Genomic DNA, 14,072 nt, shown 5'->3' with positions numbered 1-14,072 from the left:
TATTTAAGGACTTCCTAGTAAAACTTCTCCCGTGTAATCAAAACAAGAGGCACGTCAGTTCCGGGAAAGTCAAAAACAAATTTTTCTTTGACTGCAAGGGTCCACTGCTCCTTGACTTTCTCGAGAACGGCTCCATAACTAACATGCAGCTCAACGTGGTCACTTTGGAAGAATTAAGGGACGGCACCATGTTCAACCAACCAGGAATGTTGACGGGCTGCATTACCCTGTTACAGGATAATGCTGGCCCACATGTTTCCAAGGTTGTTTCGACGACGCTGCATAAGTTCCGCAGAGAAGCACTTACATGTCCTTCATACAGTACCGAGTTCTTCCCATGCGATTTACATATTTTTGGAACCCGGAAGACAGAGATTCGTGGTCATTGATTTGCTTCAGTCAAAGAAGTGCGCACCTGGATACAATCACGATTCCGCAGGCAATCGCAAACATCTTTCCATGAGGGCATTGGCTATCTTGTCTCACAAAGAATAAATGTATTAACAGTTATGTGTAGAGGTATCGAGTTGAAAGTTATTTCACACACAGAGGTCTGTGGCCTCTTGGTGGTATGAAAAATTTAAGCTTCTACGTCAATGCAAACAAAAGATACGGGCATTTAAGTCCACATTTCGATACCCCCAAAGTCACCCTTTAAAAAACGTAGAGTCCTTCTCGTTGCCCTAGAATCATCAAAGTTAACAAGAAACGAGGTGTTACATCTCAAGTAAAGGTAAAAATCCGAAAACCATTAATCTGTAGCTATGTCGCATATAAAAAATACGTTTTTGCCACTTCCTGCTCGTCTGCCTGTCTGTCCATCTGTTTACAACTTGTTTCCTCAGGAATGGGGACAGGTATCATGTTGAAATTTACATTATGTGATCAAAAGTACCCGGACACATGGCTGGAAATGACTTACAAGTTCGTGGCGCCCTCCATTGGTAATGCTGAAATTCAATATGGTATTGGCCCACCCTTAGCTTTGATGACAGCTTCCACTCTCGCAGGCATACATTCAATCAGCCGCTGGAAGGTTTCTTGGGGAATGATAACCCATTCTTTACGGAGTGCTGCGCTGAGGAGAGGTATCTATGTCGGTCGGTGAGGCCTGGCACGAACTCGGTGTTCCAAAACATCTCAAAAGTGTCCTATAGGATTAACGCCAGGACTCTGTGCAGGACAGTCCATTAAAGGGATGTTATTATTGTGTAACCACTCCACCACAGGCCGTGCATTATGAACAGGTGCTCGTTGGTGTTGAAAGATCCAATCGCCATCCTCGAATTGTTCTTCTACAGTGGGAAGCAAGAAGGTGCTTAAAACATCAATGTAGGCCTGTGCTGTGCTAGTGCCACGCAAAACAACAAGAGGTGCAATCCCCCTCCATGAAAAACACGACCACACCATAATACCACCGCCTCCGCATTTTACTGTTAGCACTACACACGTTGGCAGATGACGTTCACCGGGCTTTCGCCATACCCAAACTCTGCCGTCGGATCGCCACACTGTGTACCGTGATTCGTCACTCCACACATCGTTTTTCCACTGTTCAATCGTCCAATGTTTACGCTCCTTACACCAAGCGAGCTGTCGTTTGGCATTTACCGCGTGATGTGTGGTTTATGAGCAGCCGTTGGACCATGAAATCCAAGTTTTCTCACCTCCCGCCTAACTGTCATAGTACTCTCGGTAGACCCTGAAGCAGTTTGGAATTCCTGTATGATGGTCCGGATAAATGTCTGCCTATTACACATTACGACTCTCTTCAACAGTCGGCGGTCTCTGTCAGTCAATAGACGATGTCGGCCTGTACGATTTTATTCTGTGCGTATCCAGTCACGTTTCCACTTCACTATCACATCGGAAACAGTGGACCTAGGGATGTTTAGGAGTGTGGAAATCTGGCGTACAGACGTATGACAAAAGTGACACCCAATCGTCTGACCATGTTCGAAGCCCGTTAGTTCCACGGACATCTCTCACGATGTTTAATGACTACTGAGGTCCCTGATATGGAGTACCTGGCAGTAGGTGGCAGCACAAATCACCTAATATGAATAACGTATGTTTTTGGAGGTTTCCGGATACTTTTGATCACATAGTGTATATCAGGTACTAATGTTTTGGCTGTGTAAAAATTTAAGTTTCTAACTCAATGCAGCAAAAGATGTGGCAATATATGTCACATATTGTGATACTCGGATACTGACGCTACATTCAGTCCAATTGGTGTGTGAAATGTCAAAATATCAAACTGGTTGAAGGGCTCTGCTCATAATGCTCCAAACGTTCTCAATTGGAGAGAGATTCAGAGACCATACGGCACAATGTAGGTTTGACAAGAACGAATACAAGCAACAGAAACTTTCGTCTTGTGCGGGCATTACATTGCTGAAATGTAAGCCCAGGGTGGATTACCATCAAGGGCAACAAAACAGGTCGTAGAAAATCGTCGGCGTACCGCTGTGCAATAAGGATGCGGCGGATGGTAACCAACGGAATCCTGCTACGAAAGATTATGATACCGCAGACTATGACTCCCAGATACCGAGCCGTATGGCGGGTAACAGTTACGACGTTATCCCACGTCTGTCCGGGCCATTTCCAGACACGTGTTCGCTGGTCACTGGGGCTCATTTCGAAGCAGGAATCTTCAGTTTACCTTCGAGAGATCATTTGCAAACCGAGATTCTTTGAATCTGAAGACTGCTTAGAAGCTGTTGTGAAAGTTCCAGTGGATCATTTTATAAAAATTTACTTTTCGTTTGTCAGTACGGTTGTGTTCCTGAAACTGAATGATCCAGACTGATGCGAGATACGAAGTGTAGAACACCAGTGTGACACATTCTTGAGTATTGCTCGAGTGTGGATCACCAGGTCGGATTAAAAGAAGACATCGAGGCAAGTCAGAGTCGAACTGGTGTGTCGAAACCAATTACGGAGATGCTTTGTGAACTTATTTGGAAAGATACTGACGGGCTCTAAGTTCTTCTCGCGAAAGACTATGGAGAAAATTTAGAGAACAGGCATTTGAAGCAAACTGCAGAACGATTGTACTGCCGCTATCGTATAAGGGGTAGTCAAAAGAAAACGATGCATATGAAAAAAAAAAAAAATCGGATCAGGGCGAGTATGACTCGTGCTTTGAGGGTTCCGTACAAACTTTATTATGGATATATAATAATAATTTTATGTGGCTCAATGGCCGGGAGCAAATCTATTTATTGGACAACACTTCGGGGACGTGCGCGTCCTTAACCTACCCCACGTATCCAACCAGGGAAAAGGAATCTACAGTTTAACGCGGAATTCAAGCACGCGCTATTTCTGGCAGTTCCTCACATCGCTGAGAGCCAATGTTAAAACAAAGACTGAAAAATCTGTTGACCGACCGAGATTCTGTCCAGCGACTTCTCGGTATCCAGGAACGTACTTGGCCGCTATTTTATTTATTTCTTCTTCGTTATAGAATTTCTTCTATCAATTCGCAGCTCAATTAAATAAAAGGAAAATAAGATCTGCACTGCACTGCACTGCACTGGTCCGCAGCGAGATTAGAAATGACAACTCATGCCTCCCTTGCAGCGAAAGACAAATGCGGAATCACTTTTTTTGATGGATCTCCATGCACTCCTGCATTCCATTTGCTAGCCAGATTATGCCTTCATTGGCTAGCTTGTTTCAGCTGTATTCGTATTGCGGTAACTAACCGAATTCCTCTTCTTGAAAATTAATAAAAAATTCCCATTTCCTTCATTCACGAACGTAAATATTTTATTCTGTAGTGGAAAGTAACATAACATAATCTGCCTCATCAAGTCTCATTATACCACGGACTTAATTGCGGCCTCTTATATTTTCTTCCATGCCTTCTTCGTTGGCAGCAAATATGCTATGAATTGCGTTAAATGAAACTGTCTTCTCGATCGGGGGAATTATTTGAAAAATCAAAATGATGGGCAAACATCTATTAGGCGCACTACGAGTGTAGTGGTGTGGACATGTTGGGAATGTGGATCTCACGGGGAGCGTGCAAGGGATAAGTCCCTGCAGACGCACTATCCTCTGTGCCCGCGGTGGCTCAGATGGATAGAGCGTCTGCCATGTAAGCAGGAGATCCCGGGTTTGAGTCCCGGTCGGGGCACACATTTTCAACATGTCCCCAATGAAGTTCATCAACGCCTGTTTGCAGCTAGGGTGTCCATTTAATTATCATTTCAAATTGGAAGACTGAAGTGTTAAACCGTAACCTAAATGTAATTGAAACTAAAATTAAATCTTCTATTCTGTTACCATTTTTGCCGTTTCGTTATCTCTGTACCTTTCACAGTATAAAGAAATTCCTGTCTGAAAAATTCGCAAAGTTCTCTTATTACTACTTTTTCAGCCTGAGGAAATGAAGCAGAGCTGTTAAATATTGTAAAATATCGTGCTCATTTTTTTCGTCTTTTGTCAAAAAGTAGAACATAGTGGTACCTATTAACCAAATTGTCACATTTCTTTTGATCGCAGGATACTGTTTGTCATGAGAAGTCAGTATATCAGCAGGTGTTATGTATGCTGTTGCAGTCTTATTTATAATCACAACTTTTTGATTCACGATATCCTGTGTCTCATTCGAGTTTGTACACAGGAACCTACGTTCGTCGGTGTCTATTAGACCACATGTGGTGCGCATGGGTGAAGCTGCTACCTGAATTTCACAGAACTTCTAATTTCCAGAATGAGATTTTCACTATGCAGCGGAGTGTGCTCTCATATGAAACTTCCTGGCAGATGAAAACTGTATGCCGGGCCGAGACTCGAACTAGGGACCTTTGCTTTTCCGGCACACAGTTTTAACCTTCCAGGAAGTTTCATATCAGCGCATACTCAGCTGCAGAATGAAAATCTCATTCTGGAAACATCCCCCAAGGCTGTGGCTAAGCCATGTCTCCACAATATCCTTTCTTCCAGGAGTGCTAGTTCTGCATGGTTCGCAGGAGAGCTTCTGTGAAGTTTCGAAAGTAGGAGACGAGGTACTGGCGGAAGTAAAGCTGTGACGGCGGGGTGTGAGTCGTGCTTGGGGAGCTCAGTTGGTAGAGCACTTGCCTGAGAAAGGCAAAGGTCCCGAGTTCGAGTCTCGGTCCGGTACACAGTTTTAATCTGCCAGGAAGTTTCAAATTACAATTCGTTAGAATTTTTCTGTTCACTGCGAGGTACCATTGTGCCGTCACGTAACATGGCAGTTGGTGCTATGTATGTTTTCCCACGCGGTTGTCCAATCTTTGCGTTCGTATTTCCGTTCTACAACGTTCCAGGTCTTAAGATCGAAAATGTCCTTATAGATTTCTTTGACCTTCATGATCCGTTTCTCAGGTATTCTCTTACAGATATATCTGTACTCCTATAATAAGCACTTCTAATGATATATTTCATGTTCAATATGTCCCACATTTATCGATGGAATGATGTTAGCAGGAGCGATTTCTTTCAGTAAGTGTGTGAGGTAGGGCCACTGTCTACACGTGGTGTGAATATAAAGAGCTTGTGCCTTGCTGAACATATCTGTTAAATTCATTACGCCAAGTCTCGTTGGAAATATCAGGATGCCATACCTCACTCTGAAGGTGGGACCACGACTGACGAAATGTCCAATGACCGGTAGGATACTCATTGCTATGTTTCCAGGCATAGGTAGAATTTGAGCTACGTAGTTTACCATCGATAGTACGTAAATCTTTGCCAGCTGGACATTTTGCAATTCATCTAATTGTACCATATTGTACAATTGGTCCCAATCGTAACAAGCACTAGTTTGATGAGGCCCTATGACGGCATTTGCCACTTTTTTTCATTCTTCGTTTTAGGAAGCGCACTAAGATTTTATTGTCACTACTGAGTAAGGTGATCAGTTGCCTGGACTTTTCGGAATAAACACGACTAACCACTCTCTGAATTGTTGGGGAACTGTTGCGTTCGGATTCATTAATTCGTTGTAAATCAATATTAGTTTGTCCTTTATTTAATGCCTGAAAGTTTGGTATATTTCAACCGGGATTCAGTCATGTCCGGAAGATTTGGTTTTCGGAGTTAGGAATACGATACTTCTCAATTCATATTCGTTAGTTTCTTCTGTGAGATGTTCTGCGTCCTCTCTATTGAGTATTCTTGTCAGGTAGGTTGCCATTTCCACCAATGTATTCTCATCAATTCCTTCGTTAGTCATCGTGTCAGTGTATTGTTTGTGGACCACATTTCTGACGTGTTTCTGATTGCTGCTCTATCAGGTAACTTGCTGTCTTCTCCCTTTCACACATGAGGTGAAAGATAGACAATTCTTCATCATGTGCTGAGTACATAACACTTTCTCTCATTTTGATACCTTCGAGTTGTATGTTTCTTAACATTCGAATTTTGTCTTGGATTTTCGTAATTTCAGTGCAAAATTCAGTAACACTAGCATCAAGTTTATAGAGGTCCTTTAGACATTGGGAAAAGATTGCTTGTACCACGAATTTTTATCTACCTCATAGTTACTTAAGCACCTGTGGATTTTTGATTGTGTACATTTCAACTATCAGGTTAACACTGAGTAATAAGAGTTACATGTAGTTTCGCAGCCCGCCCCAGTCAATAAAAATTTCTCAACACCCTACATCCTGTAAATGCAAAACGTTGAACTTCCATAGACCTATGTCTCTATAGGTTTCCTGTCTCTTCACACTTATGGCGTAAATGTATGTAGCGTGGTCAGAGAACCATGTCAGCCAAATTTTGGTTTGTAAAATACGTTGTTTAAGATTATTGAACACATAGAAGTAGTAAGGGCAATGGCGGCATGAGCGCATTTTGCTTGTGTGGGTTAAATACTTTCAGTGGCAATCAGACATTTAGGGACAAACCTATTGCTTTGCTAATTGATTTATGACCTGCTTGGGGTTTATTTATGAAACCCTGGGGATAATACATGTTTCTAAGAAACCGCCAGCCCTCCCCCTCTCTGTCCATCTCCCCCTCCCTATAGAAAATCCACAATCCCTCTGTCCTCTCCCTTGCTGATACAGGTACATGTTTGATATAAATTTAAATGAGTAATTAATTAAATTGGTCAATTAATTACCCCTCCCCATCTTGGGAAATCCCTCAGCTCACCCCCTCCCTTGCTCACTAACTCCCCCCCCCCCCCCCCCCGCATCACCCATCTGGAAATTGGCGGTTGAAAGACTCAATCCATGCAGGAGAGGAAGGATCCCATGGCGGAAATTCAACTGTATTGCAGAAGGTATAATAATATATTGTGTGTTTATAAAACTCGATTTGCTGGGGAAAACGCAATTTGGCATGAAAAACTCACCATTCTCTGCTGGATAATGCAGGTCTTGTAAAATACGTCAAAAAGAAATAATCAAATACGTAAAGAGATTGTTTTTTTTCCAATTGTGCAGGGAACACTGTCATAAAATTGATGTCAATATAACTCACTGCACGTGCTTACACTGTTAAAAATATTCTGATTGTGACTTTGCATCAACTGTTGTGCAGTCATCCTGGGGGCTGCGCTGACCTGCACATTGTGTCTTCATGTGCCCACATACCACACGCTTTGCTGTAACTGCACCATGCACCACAACTGCCAGCCATCTACAGTTAAGCATGTATCTCCCAGTATTAGCACATTGACCATGCAGACACTGTCGATCGATATTGAAATTACACAGTACATACTCAGTGCCCAGAGCACTCTGCTGTCCACGATAGTGGACGCGAGGTACATTTATTGTGACCATCTGGCAGCCAGGTCACCCTACATCTATGATCCTCTTTGTTCACTGTGGTGCCTATTGCTGGGGAATTACCACATCAAGTGGCAACTTCTGTTTGGTGTCCTGCACAATCTGCTGCCTGACACACATCTTTCCCTCCAGACCAGTGGAAGCAGCTGCTCTATGTTCTCGCCATGCTGTGATGATACCGAGTTAGTTCACAATATCACTGACAGAGGACACTGTGAGAAATATCGTCCCCAACCTTCCTCATACCAAACCGATCCTCCTCTTCCTCTTGCCCATCTTGCATCTTCCTGTCAGACAAAGCATCAGGTGGTCACAACTCTTTAATACAAGTGGCAGCAACCCTATGACACTGATACCTGCAAAATTCCTGTCCAAGCACATGCCGTCTCTCTCTCTCTCTCTCACACTCTCTCTCTCTCTTTCTCTCTCTCTCTCTCTCCCTCTCTCTCGAGTGGCTGCTTCCTGTGCTGAGTGAATGTCTGTTGTGTACCGCACCAACCTTCTTTCGTCCTGAACAAACTAGCGGAAACATAGTATTTCCCCATATGTGAATGTCTTAGAAATAGTCCAGTAATGCTCCCCCCACTCTATAAATTTCATTAAATAATTAATTAAATCGATACACTCTGAGTGGAATAGTTTTTCCTTGTTTCCTATTGGTGAATACTCTGACTGGCATATTTGGTGGGAAATTCTGGGGCTATCTGGGATTCGATCCTGCCGCCACTCAGTTTCCAAATGCTACTCTTACCTACTTCTGGATTTACCTTGCATCCTGTTAGGGGATACTGGCAGAGGTAGTTCATCTGGCAGGAAGTCCATTTCATTGGAGATAGCTGAGAATTTAAAATTTCTTCTCAGTTTAGTTATATTCTGAAACAATTTACAGGAAATAGAGCAGGGGTTTGACTGGAGTGTGTATCAGTACCACTATCGGAAACAATAAATTGATCAGTCTGGAATTTGATGCTTCTTTTCGTTTTTATATCACTATATAACTTTAAGTTGGTTCTCTCAGCTACAACAGGACAACAAATGAGGAGGAGGAGGAAGAAGAGGAGGAGGAGGAGGACGATGAGGAAGGGTGTGCCTTGTGATAGGACAGTAACAACAACGAATACCACGCCCACTATTCCACTGCAAGACATAGTCCGCTGGAAGTATTGAGAAGCAGTAGGTACTACACAATTAAGGCATGTTCCATTCCATAGTAGTAGCTGTCATAGTTAGATGCTGGAGATCATTGGAACACTCATACATCCCACAGACTCAAGTCCTGATATGCACACACAGCGTCCCTGGCCAGAGGTCATGTAGCACTAGTTTTCGCCATGGACGCACATCTTAGTGATCGCGCCAGGTCTGCAGACAAACTCAGCCCACTGGAAAGGACCACCTGGCAGTAGAGCGTGTCCAGGATAACTGAACTGGTAGGAATTCGCATGTTATCAATATGTCTAGTGTCAACACTTGTCAGTGATGGATACTGAATCTTATCTAATACCCACATAAAAATCTGAGAATGCTCGCAACACGTGATCACGAAGGTTGCCCAAGACATACTGAGTATTACTTTGCTATTGACCCACCCAGGGGGAGACATGGTGAGGTCAACTGCATCCCCGCACCTGCCTGACCACTTTGGGATGCTCAGTGGTGACTCGCACCTCAAGCCGGAAATGTCCATTTGTCCCACTCATTGGCTACTTCTGACGTGCACCCAGACTCCAGGCATAGTCGTCACAGGAAACCAGACATACACTCCTGGAAATTGAAATAAGAACACCGTGAATTCATTGTCCCAGGAAGGGGAAACTTTATTGACACATTCCTGGGGTCAGATACATCACATGATCACACTGACAGAACCACAGGCACATAGACACAGGCAACAGAGCATGCACAATGTCGGCACTAGTACAGTGTATATCCACCTTTCGCAGCAATGCAGGCTGCTATTCTCCCATGGAGACGATCGTAGAGATGCTGGATGTAGTCCTGTGGAACGGCTTGCCATGCCATTTCCACCTGGCGCCTCAGTTGGACCAGCGTTCGTGCTGGACGTGCAGACCGCGTGAGACGACGCTTCATCCAGTCCCAAACATGCTCAATGGGGGACAGATCCGGAGATCTTGCTGGCCAGGGTAGTTGACTTACACCTTCTAGAGCACGTTGGGTGGCACGGGATACATGCGGACGTGCATTGTCCTGTTGGAACAGCAAGTTCCCTTGCCGGTCTAGGAATGGTAGAACGATTGGTTCGATGACGGTTTGGATGTACCGTGCACTATTCAGTGTCCCCTCGACGATCACCAGTGGTGTACGGCCAGTGTAGGAGATCGCTCCCCACACCATGATGCCGGGTGTTGGCCCTGTGTGCCTCGGTCGTATGCAGTCCTGATTGTGGCGCTCACCTGCACGGCGCCAAACACGCATACGACCATCATTGGCACCAAGGCAGAAGCGACTCTCATCGCTGAAGACGACACGTCTCCATTCGTCCCTCCATTCACGCCTGTCGCGACACCACTGGAGGCGGACTGCACGATGTTGGGGCGTGAGCGGAAGACGGCCTAACGGTGTGCGGGACCGTAGCCCAGCTTCATGGAGACGGTTGCGAATGGTCCTCGCCGATACCCCAGGAGCAACAGTGTCCCTAATTTGCTGGGAAGTGGCGGTGCGGTCCCCTACGGCACTGCGTAGGATCCTACGGTCTTGGCGTGCATCCGTGCGTCGCTGCGGTCCGATCCCAGGTCGACGGGCACGTGCACCTTCCGCCGACCACTGGCGACAACTTCGATGTACTGTGGAGACCTCACGCCCCACGTGTTGAGCAATTCGGCGGTACGTCCACCCGGCCTCCCGCATGCCCACTATACGCCCTCGCTCAAAGTCCGTCAACTGCACATACGGTTCACGTCCACGCTGTCGCGGCATGCTACCAGTGTTAAAGACCGCGATGGAGCTCTGTATGCCACGGCAAACTGGCTGACACTGACGGCGGCGGTGCACAAATGCTGCGCAGCTAGCGCCATTCGACGGCCAACACCGCGGTTCCTGGTGTGTCCGCTGTGCCGTGCGTGTGATCATTGCTTGTACAGCCCTCTCGCAGTGTCCGGAGCAAGTATGGTGGGTCTGACACACCGGTGTCAATGTGTTCTTTTTTCCATTTCCAGGAGTGTATATTTATCTTTGTAATTACGATTATATGTTACAGTCGTAGGGCCAATGAGCAAAGTGTCAGAAATGCCTGCTTGTGACGACTCTGGCTGTGGAAACATCAACATCCCATCTAAATCTGTATCCTTCTTATGCTGGACGTAATTTTCCACATTAAATCCGTCATCCCTCTTACAGCTACCAATGGGCTGAAATTGTAGTTTTCCACATCTAATCTATACCCCCCCCTTACGATTGGACATAGTTATTTTCTTTGTACATACAGGAACACAGACCACAGTAACTTCACGCTCCAACACATATACATTTCCGATTATCGTTTATATGTGTATAACATCTGAAAAAAATTATGTTATATCCACACACACACACTGGCTAGGTATCTTGATCCTCCTCAGACCCAGGAAATTATTTGACATTTAAAGTTTTCAGCCAATGAGATTCGAGAGTAGACTGCAGGTGTTTTCTGTCAGCACTTCCAGAAGGTGCTGCATTCTGCCAAGACTTTCTCAAACAAACGTTGTAAAGCACGTCATCTGGCACTATTCAAAAATGAACAGCGCCCCTGCAGGCGAAAGGCTTGGAAAGACATCAGCAGTGTGGGTTGCTGTATTCTAATAGACATCACAGTCGATAATGTGACAAAGAATATCTAAGGATCTGCTTAGGGGATCTGATGAAAGGATGTTCAGTGTATCCTTTTAGTTACAGTCATATTTCTCACCCTGTTTGTATACTATAGCATTGCAGGTCTTCATGAAATGAATCTATCAACCCTTACAGTCAGAGATACACCTCAGTGCACTGAAATCAGAATTCCCCATATCAAATATATCCTCGCTTTACGAATAGACAAATGTAATATTTTACAGGAATAGTAGTCTGGCCACCTAACACATATGCTTAGCAATATGTCTAAACAGTTTCCATAGTAACTTTACATTCCAGCAGAATAACATTCCTGTCAAGTAGCGTGATTATTATTTATTTGTGTACAGTGCCAAAAAAATTATGGTATGTCCACATTCACACCAGCTGGATGTCGTTTTGCATGGCCTACCATAGTTTCCCAGTAGCGAAACCCGCCCACCACACCATTATTATCACATATTTGTTGAGGAGTAAAGGGATAATTACAATTAAAAAGTTCTCGCATCTTTTATTTATGTAATGTACGTCATTACATGATAGCCGCCATTTGCCATGCAGGAAGATCTGATACCCCAGCCAAGAAAAAAATGTTCAAAAATGTGTGTGAAATCCTATGGGGCTTAACTGCTAAGGTCATCAGTCCCTAAGCGTACACACTACTTAACCTAAATTATCCTAAGGACAAACACACACACCCATGCCCGAGGGAGGACTCGAACCCCCCCCCAGCCAAGTCACAGATACCTTTTAATTCTGTCCAAATCCCATCATGTTCCGATAGAACTGTTCCATTATTTTCAAGGTTAAAAGGCAGAGAGCTATAACAATGAGGATAATAGCACACTAACTTACAGGAGGAAATTAGCAACCATGCACAGCGTACATGGACTGCACAAGGAATCAGAAACATAACACTTACAATTCATCATTACGGAATGACAACCTATAACGGTCCCCCCTGTACATGTCCTAATCTGCTTTGTTGTATTCCTATTATTACCACATTTGAAATACGACACTGTAATCGCGTCAGAGTCTTCATTGACAGCACAGTCTCTCTCTCTCTCTCTCTCTCTCTCTCTCTCTCTCCCTCTCTCTCTCTCTCTCTCTCTCTCTCTATATATATATATATATATATATATATATATATCCTTCACCTTCTTCTCCTCATCATTTTTGTAACATCCAACAGAGTAAAACTACGAACTATGAAATATTTGCTAACGTCACCTGATAGAGAACTCAATAAGATCTTACCGTATATCTCTCTTCTGATATACCAGAAACACACACCGTCTGCATGTTGATATCGACCATAAGTTATCCCATTAAATATACGTAGGTTGGAACTTAAATCGTGGCAACACTGCTGTGGAGACATTATGCAATGGAATCTACTATTGTTGCTGATAGCACACTTTGTTGACGTACCTACCTTACCTCCGAGCGATGGAGTCGCCCGTCCCACGTCACCGGCATGCGCACAATAGAGGGAAACAGTCACTTGTGAGAGAGCAGTCTAACGTAACGGTGTCACTATGTTTTTTAAACAGGAACAATGGAACTGGATCAAGATTGAATGTGCCAGAGGTCGTACAGCACGACAGTGTAATCAGGTCTTCAAGAGGCGTGTGGGGAATTGGCTTTGTCATACAGAGCAGTGGCACGTTGGGTAAAAGCCTTCAACGAAGGTCGGCAAACTGTGGCAGACATGCATCGTGCAGGTCGCCCAAAGAATCTGAAGAAGGAGTGCCTGCTGTTGCCGCGTTAGTGGACAGCGATAGACGCCATACGATTCGTGAGCTCGCCCACGAAACCGGATTAGCACATACGACTGTGCTTCGTATCCTGAATGAATGCCTGGGCATGCGAAAAATTGCATCACGATGGCTTCCACATGACTTGATGGAAATGCAGAAATGGATGGGTTAAGATGCTGCTCAGGCGCACTTGGAGCGCTATAATCGCGAAGGAGAGGCTTTCTTACACCGTACCGTAACACTGGATGAGACATGGGCCACATCGTACGAGCAAACAGTGAAACGCCAATCCAACGAATGGCGTCATTATGGGTCGCCGCGAAAGTCGAAAATGCGTCAGAGCCCCAGTATGGTGAAAGTTATGGTGATTCTCGTGTATGACTGTAATGGTGTTACCCTAACGCAATACGTTCCTCCACGGCAGACCGTCAATGCACAGTATTACTGTTTGCTTTTGGAGCATCACCTGCGACTAGCTTAGGGAAAAAAGCGGTGACACTTGCTGCGCAACCCACCCATCATTTCGCACGTTAATGCGCGGGCGCATACAGCGCAAGCTGTGACTGCTCTGTTCGGTCGATGGGAGTGGGAAGTGCAGTACCATCCAACATACTCCCCGGACTTAAGTTCTTCCGACTTTGATTTGATTCTGAAGATGAAGGAACCACTTCGTGGCATTCGCTTCAGAACTGTTCCAGAG

General features: G+C 44.7%; 1 non-coding gene across 1 annotated transcript; it reads left to right on the top strand.

Moving 5' to 3' along the window:
• The first annotated feature begins 4,075 nt into the window (after window positions 1–4,075).
• On the top strand, window positions 4,076–4,150 carry Trnat-ugu (transfer RNA threonine (anticodon UGU)). Its single transcript has one exon. It is a non-coding gene; the product is annotated as a tRNA-Thr (tRNA).
• Window positions 4,151–14,072: the final 9,922 nt, after the last annotated feature.

The sequence above is a fragment of the Schistocerca cancellata genome, chromosome 4 (assembly GCF_023864275.1).
Source record: "Schistocerca cancellata isolate TAMUIC-IGC-003103 chromosome 4, iqSchCanc2.1, whole genome shotgun sequence".
NCBI classification, from domain to species: domain Eukaryota; kingdom Metazoa; phylum Arthropoda; class Insecta; order Orthoptera; family Acrididae; genus Schistocerca; species Schistocerca cancellata.
This window is presented reverse-complemented; position numbering and strand designations above follow the sequence as displayed.